The sequence below is a fragment of the Phodopus roborovskii genome, unplaced genomic scaffold, assembly GCF_943737965.1.
Source record: "Phodopus roborovskii unplaced genomic scaffold, PHOROB, whole genome shotgun sequence".
Classification (NCBI taxonomy): Eukaryota; Metazoa; Chordata; class Mammalia; order Rodentia; family Cricetidae; genus Phodopus; species Phodopus roborovskii.
Window position 1 is genome coordinate 4,374,139 of NW_026125540.1, and position 7,457 is coordinate 4,381,595.

At 41.8% G+C, this 7,457-nt stretch overlaps 1 pseudogene; it reads right to left on the reverse strand.

Moving 5' to 3' along the window:
- Positions 1 to 1,120: 1,120 nt before the first annotated feature.
- Positions 1,121 to 3,821, reverse strand: LOC127216309 (forkhead box protein J1-like; annotated as a pseudogene).
- Between the last annotated feature and the right edge of the window lie 3,636 nt (positions 3,822 to 7,457).

Genomic DNA, 7,457 nt, shown 5'->3' on the forward strand with positions numbered 1-7,457 from the left:
TAACTACAATACATTCACTGTAACTCCCCTATGTGAAAAAAAAAAAAAAAAATCAAAATAGCTTGAAGACCAGGTGTGGTGAAGGCCAGGTTGGTGGTACATTTCCTACCTACCCCCCTTTTCAAATTAAAAAAAAAAAAAATCATTGTGAAAAAAAATTATTGTAAAGAATTTTACATGAAAAAGGTTAAATTGCCCATGTGGAGGGTAGATAAATGTCCCAGCCTCAAGAGTCAGAGTGGAATAAGGCCTGATCCCCCTCCTGCAGACAGAGTCATAGAGCTGTCTGCTTCCTGATCCCAGAGTTTCCAGTGTGCTGGGCATTCCTCCAGCTAAGTCTTAGCTATAACTATACACCATACTAGCCTCTCCCCTGAACCTAGCAGCTTAGTTGTCCCTTCTCAAAGCACCCCAAACCCCCAATTCTGGTTGCTCTCAGCCTCAAAATGGGCTCAAAGGCTTGCAGTCTCGTGTATGCTGGTGATAGGGACAGCAAAAGACCCCAGGGGCCATAGAGACCATCTTGCTCCACCTTGCTGCCAACTCCATTTCTGACTTCTTTTTCTCTGTTCCTTTCCCAGTGTCTCCTGCCTCCACCCTCCTTAGCCTAGGCTGCTAGGTCTCCAGAGGAAACTTTGCCTGAAGGCCCTCCAGGGTGTTAATTTGCTGTCATCTAATTAGCATTTGCTGTACCTCAGAGCTTTCTGGGCCAAAGGAAGCAGAGTCGGGAGATGAAATGGAGCTTTGATGAAGGCCCTATTTAGCTCCTCCTTGGCCTGGCAGAATCCCTCCAGGCCTCAGGTTTCACAGTACAAGGAGCAGGTAGGGTAGGGTGGGTGTAAGATCGGGGTGATTTTTCCTGATTTTGGGTGAAATGAGTTAATGAAACATTGTTGCTGATGAGGGAGAGGCATAGATTTTGTCATAGTCCCCTCATTCCTCTGGGCTTGCATATGAGGGCATCCATGCCACGAGGAGGCAGGTGTGGTCTCATGGAACCAACTTTCAGAGACCTGTCCCTGTCCCTATCCAGCTGCTAAGATGTTCACAAGCCTGTTTTGAGGTTCAGTTCTGAGCCCTGACTTGGGCACTGTGTGGAGATAGAGTAGAGCTTGATCTCTTACAAGATGGCACCCACACTGGCCCAGTCCTACAGGTCAGCGGCCAGTGTGGCATCCTCTGCTTCAAAGAAGGGCTCTAGGGACAGGATGCTGGAGGAAGGATGAGGCCAGGAATGTCTCACTGAAGACCGAGCTGTGAACAGCCTGGACAGTAAGCTCCATGTCTCAGCGAGGGGTAGAGCCTCAGGGCCTCAGGTGAGCTCAACTACTCAGCCGGAGCACCAGCCTGGAAGATGGCCTCCCTGTCAAAGCTGCCTTTGAAGTATTCTAGTTCACCCTCCTGGGTCAGTAGGACCTCAGCTACCCTCTTAGGTAGTGACTGCTAGCACTTATGCCCTAGCCTGCCCTCCACTGTTCTCCAACCCAACTCCCTTGTGGCCTCCTCACAGTCCTTTAACAGGTGCTAGACCTCCATGTTCATAGTCAAAGGCCCACCCCATGGAGAAGTGCTGGAGTCCTTTGTGGCTTGGCAGGCAAAATCAGGGTAGATGTGTGCTGGTGGCAGCCTCTGCTTCCTTCCTGAAGGCCCAGCTAAACTAAGCAGGCACTCTGCATACTGAGGGTCAACAGGACTGAAGCCCTCCTCTCAAGGTTCATCCTTCTCTCGAGGCATTTTAATGTAGCACTTGTTCAGGGACAGGTTGTGGCAGATGAAATTCTGCCAGGTGGGATCTGCATGGCAGAAGTAGTTTTTTCTGATCTGCTTGTATATATATATATGGCTGACAGAATGATCTTGGTGGTTTTGCTAGCTTGTCTGGCCAAGCATTTAGATGAAAGTGTTGAATGAATAGGGCAACTTGGGCATATGCATGCCTTTAATCCCAGCACACAGGAAGAAAGGCAAGTGGATCTCTGTGTGAGGGCCAGCTGGACTACACAGAGAGTTCCAGGACAGACAGAACTACATAATGAGATACTGTCTCAAGAAAGAAAAAAATGTCTGAGTCATACCTGATTGCTATCATCCAACTAACAATGTAAACAAGATCTTATCATCATGGAAGATGGTCATTAACCTCTCTAAGTACCAGTAAAGTGAATGTTTTATTGTTTGTCTTGAAATATTTCCAGGAGATTTTAGTGTGAGCTTTCTTAGCCAGGGCCACTTCCTCCAGGATACCTTCAACTCCTTCTTTTCATTTATGTCAACTTTCCTTTCAGTGACTCCTCTGAGACTCATATTTAGTAATTCTCAAGTGACAACAATGACCATCTTTCAGCTATTTCTCCATCTCCCCACTCAGCATCACGGCTTTGTATTTCTTTACAACTCTTGCATCTACTACACAATCCGCTCTTTCCATTTTGTTAAACATCACACATATTTATCAGAGAAGCACACAGGCAACACACTTGCAAGGTTTGCTGTCTATGAGTCCAGTAACAGATGTGCACTGAAACAATTGCTTTTACGATGATTTTTGGACCGGAAGTTCATCCCTCCTAATCTCGAGTTGCTGTGTTCCCATTACATCAAACAATTAAGGGAGAAGCAGGTGACTCTAACTCCATCCACAGAAATATCTTATACTGCCCTCCGTTTCCTTCTTATTTCCCATACCCCTTTCCTTCAGCCATATTCTCTCTTTCTCGCTTCCTCTCCCTGTTTTATATTTATTTATCTTCCACACATTCCCAGTTATGGAATCTCAAGTTGACTGAGGCCACTGGGATCATCTTTTCTGACAATAATGTCCCTGAAGTGTTGGTAAGGAGTCCATAGTGATCCTGTAGATTTTGAAGATCCCCATTCTTGTATGGTTTCCAGTTCTTATAAATAGAATATCTACAAGAAAGAAAAAAAAACTTCCTGTTGGTAGCATTAATTCTCTCTTACAATGTAGTAGATATGCAATATTTTCATGCTTTCATCTCATCATGAGAACAGGAAAGAAACAGATGTTAAACCATCCTAACTTCTGGACACTGATAACGAATCATTCTAGGAAATACCAAAAATGAATGATTGGGGTTTTATGAAAAATATTTATTTTCCCAGACACTTTCTCACACCCATGACTTTCCAGTAAATTATGATTAGAGACCGTGAGACAGAGATAATCTGGGCTAGTGTCTCACAGTGGGTTTCTGGGGTGATTCTTTGGAAGCAGAACCCTGGTTCCCACTGTGAATCTATCAATATCAGAAGCAAGTGTCGGGGAGCATAGAAGCAAAATGGCATTGAAAATTTCATTTTTAATGAGTTATCTAGATGTTGCTAATGATGTTTGGGGAACATCACTGACCATCTTCCAGTTTTGAGAAGGGTTATCTACAGTGTGGCCACTTTACATCTCTGTTTATGTTCTTTCTTTCTGCCTCAGGCTCAACTGAGCCTTTTCCTAGAATCTGAACAACAACAACAACAAAAAAAAAGGTAGACTGTTAGACTGCTGAAAGCCCCGGAGAACTTGGCACTTTGTTTTTCAGATAATATAACATAAATATTCTGAATAGAAGGAGATAAAATAACCTGAATATTTTTCTTTCTTATAGCTAAAACAATGGTAGGTATGGCAAAAATAAAAGCGAAAGGTGACTTTGTAATATTAAAGATAGTACAGTGAACACACCAGCCAATACCAAAGGAGAGCAATGACTCATGTTTAAGCCAATCTCCCTGCCACAGCCCCACTCCACATTTCTGGAGGACAACTGTTCTGTCTTCAGAACAAGTCGAGGAAGATTATTTGCCATGCTCTCTAGGCACACCAGCAGGTGAGTATTTCAAAGCACATCTTCAAATCTATCTTATCTTTTCCAAGGCTCTTTCTAGTGACTTTTCACAAATCACAAACCTTCCAGTCTTCCATGTCAACAAGACAAGACAAAATATTGTTAATGTTCAAGAGTAGTTTCACTAGATAACATAGTGTTGCTCAGTAATTAGAAAGAGAACTGCTATATAAAATTTAAAAATCAAACTCTCTTTAAATTTTCCCTTCTGCTATATTTTTCATGAATATTCTGCCCAAAACATGTTACTGGGAAACTTAACTCACAGTGAAAAGTGTTGTGTAGTGGTACCCAAAGGTGGTGGTAACAAGGCCTCTACCCTCATAAGTGGATTAATGCTGATTATGATAAACGTTTGAGAAAGCGAGTTTAATTTATGAACTTTTTTGTTGCCCCTTTCTCTTTTACCATGGGATAATGCTTTAAGGAAGCCTCCACCAGATGTCAGTTCCTTGATCTTGATCTTCCTAACCTCCACAATATGAGCCAGTAAACTATGCTCAATATAGATTACAGAACACAGTGTTCTGTTAAAGTCAGTGTTGCATTGCCATTTCTTCCGAATTGGAATATTCCTTCCAGGAAAGTTGGGGACTTGAGGGGAAGCAACTCATGAGACTCGGGAACTGAACAAACTTCACATTTCTGGGAAAGCTAAAATCTAAAAGATTCACAAGGCCCTTCTACAAAGTTATAGAGACAGTAAACAATTACTGAGCAGCTGAGCTGCCTGGAGGAGACTCTTGGGCCTATTCAGCTGCTTAAAGTCATGCAGAGAGCTCAGAGTTGCAATTTTTGAGTCATTACCTATGTCAGGGTGGGCTTTTTGATGACATAACTGCTTTTGAGTCCTCCCTGCTCCTGTCAGTAGCCTCTTACCCACCCCCTTGCTATTTACTAATCCCAGTAAGCTCTTTAGTTTACATTGCTATAATTGTTATGTTGGTCTGTGGTGGTTTCCATATCTTGCATGAGTACATGCATGTGTTGTGCCTCTCAGGGAAAGGCTCATATAATGGTAACATATTAAGATTAAGTATTAATTAGCATATTAAGTAGCAGATTAAGACACATCCAGGTGTGAATTACAAACAATCTGCCCAATACCTTTGCCAGATCCCTGATTTCATCTTCCTTGTGGCAGTAGTTAAAAATACAAATCAAAATATAACTAAAGTCCATGGCTAAGCCATAAATGGCAAGACTCTGGAATAGTAACATAAGTAGTATTATGGTGAGTGCTACTTGAACCTAAGATATTTAAATAAATTAGTATAGTAAATGCTTTTTGGATTGTGAATCTTATACATGGAAAGGAATGTCCAAATACTACCTGACTTAGGCTCCAGTCATCTGAACAAGTAAGTACATATGCAAATTAAAAAATAAATCAGGAAGATGCTGCAACCAAATGCAACTAATATGTTGTAAAGTATGTATAATTCCAATCTATATCTGTATAACATATAAGTCATATGTTCAATAATATATACCACTTATGCTTTTTGATTAGTCTGTCATCCCCATGTTGTATAAAAATAAACATCTCTGTTTGATAATAATAAAATAATAATAATAATAAATCCCAGCAAGCTCTCTAGGTATAATTAGAGCTATGCCATTGTCACATGATACTTCAAAGTGGTATGAGCCTACCTTTAAAACTCAAGTGTTATTGAATGAAGTTTCCAGTTGTAGTTGAAGGAGATAACATAAATCAGGCCTCTTGTTGGTGTTTTAAATGTAGAGAAAGGACGCTTCTATATAGACTAGGGCTGTTTACAAGGCAGGATTAGCCACCAAAGAAAACCACATATCCCTTTGTGTTATGGCCCAACTCAACCAAGGCAGAGAGATCAGAGTAGTCCCTCACAGTACTGAACTTGAAAAAGCCATGATGCTGCCCTGTAGGGAGCCGTCCCTACATTCTCCATTACAAGATGGCACTGGCATCCGGCTGACAGTTGGCATAAATAAGCCTGTGCGCGCATGCAAGGGGATTTCTCCCGCGCCTCTCCCGTGGCGTCATTCGGCCTGATGAGCGAGCAACCAGTCAGGGAGTGACACGTCCTAAGCGAGGCTGAGTTTCTATATAAGGGTGTGGGTTTTTGCTCTCGGGGTCTTCGCTCTACAGTTGGTGTAAGCTTATGCTCTGCCTCTCAAGAAGCATTAAAGCTATTATCGCAGAAGGATCCTATCTGTGTGCCGCGTCGTTCTTGCTGGCGAGACGGTAGCGCGGGACACTGCTCCACCATTTATGTGTGACCTTTCCAGAATCTACATCCCCCTAAAGCTTTTGAAACAAGGATAAGCTAATCCCCTGCCCATGGGACTACCTCATTGAGGATAGTTTTCCAGCACAGACAATAACTAAGACACAGTTAAAGGAAGATTCTTTGCTCTCTCCTCCATAGCTGTAAGAGTCAAGATATTCTGAAAACTTTACAAGTGGCTCATTTGGTGTCAAACTTCCCAGAAAAACTCCAAAGGCTATCACACTATTTTGTAACCTCAGAGAATATCCCTCTCCTTCTCCCTCCTCCCCATCCACATGATGACTATGAGTTGGATTGTGTACCCATTACTCAGACTTATACCTGAGCAAATATTAGAGATACATAGTGTCAACATTATCAGCCTTAATTCACCAACTGACAGTCATGACTAGAAGCAACAAGTTTATCATCGCTCCATGGGGGACACAGATGTCCTCTATTTCTCCGGGATTTTCTTACTCATAGTATATTGCCTTCTATCAATTTCTTCCCCATCACACTTTCATAATATATGACCATAATAAGAATGTTATCTAGGCTGGTTAAGGCATTTGTTCATTAAAAAGCCAACTCGCAGCTAAATGAAGAACCAAAGATCATTAGAGGTGACAGAGCATGGAATGTCTGAAATGAGTGCCTCCCACAAGGCCTCAAATATCACCTTGGCCATTTATGGCTCTCTTGGTGTCTATTTTATACACCATTTATTTAAAACAGCTTTGAGAGAAGGTCATTCAGGTATTTGGATGTGGGTTAACATCTAAAATGAACCATGGTTTATTATTCTTCTTATTGTCCATTTACTAAGGATAGTATAGTGAATGGTTGAAGTCTATGGCCTCATTTGATAAAGTGCAAAAACAGCACTTTTTGGCCAGTCATATTAGAATGGATATCTTGATATTTAAGGCTCTAACTCTGTAGGAGAGAGTGCTGATTTTCTGCGTATAAATACATCTGCACCACATCTTTCTAACTCTAGAGCATAATATTCTAACTCAGGCAGAGGAGAGCCGCAGCGAAAGAACATTAGTGTCTGCAGCAATGTTCTCTTTAAATGAATTGGATCTTTAAGACAATCTTATCAGGCTTGCTTTAATGTAAGTGGCAGCTTTATGTGGAAACACAAGAGCAGGTAGTGAAGGGTATCATGCTGCATCATAAACCTGCAGGAATTTTACAAGCCAAGGTATATGTCGAGATAATGAGAACAGATTCACTTGTCAGGGGCTCCGATGCCAAAACCAGAGTTTTCCAGGATTTTCAAAAGGAATCCTCCACAGTTTTCTTTTTACTACATTGACAGCACAATAGCGCCCAA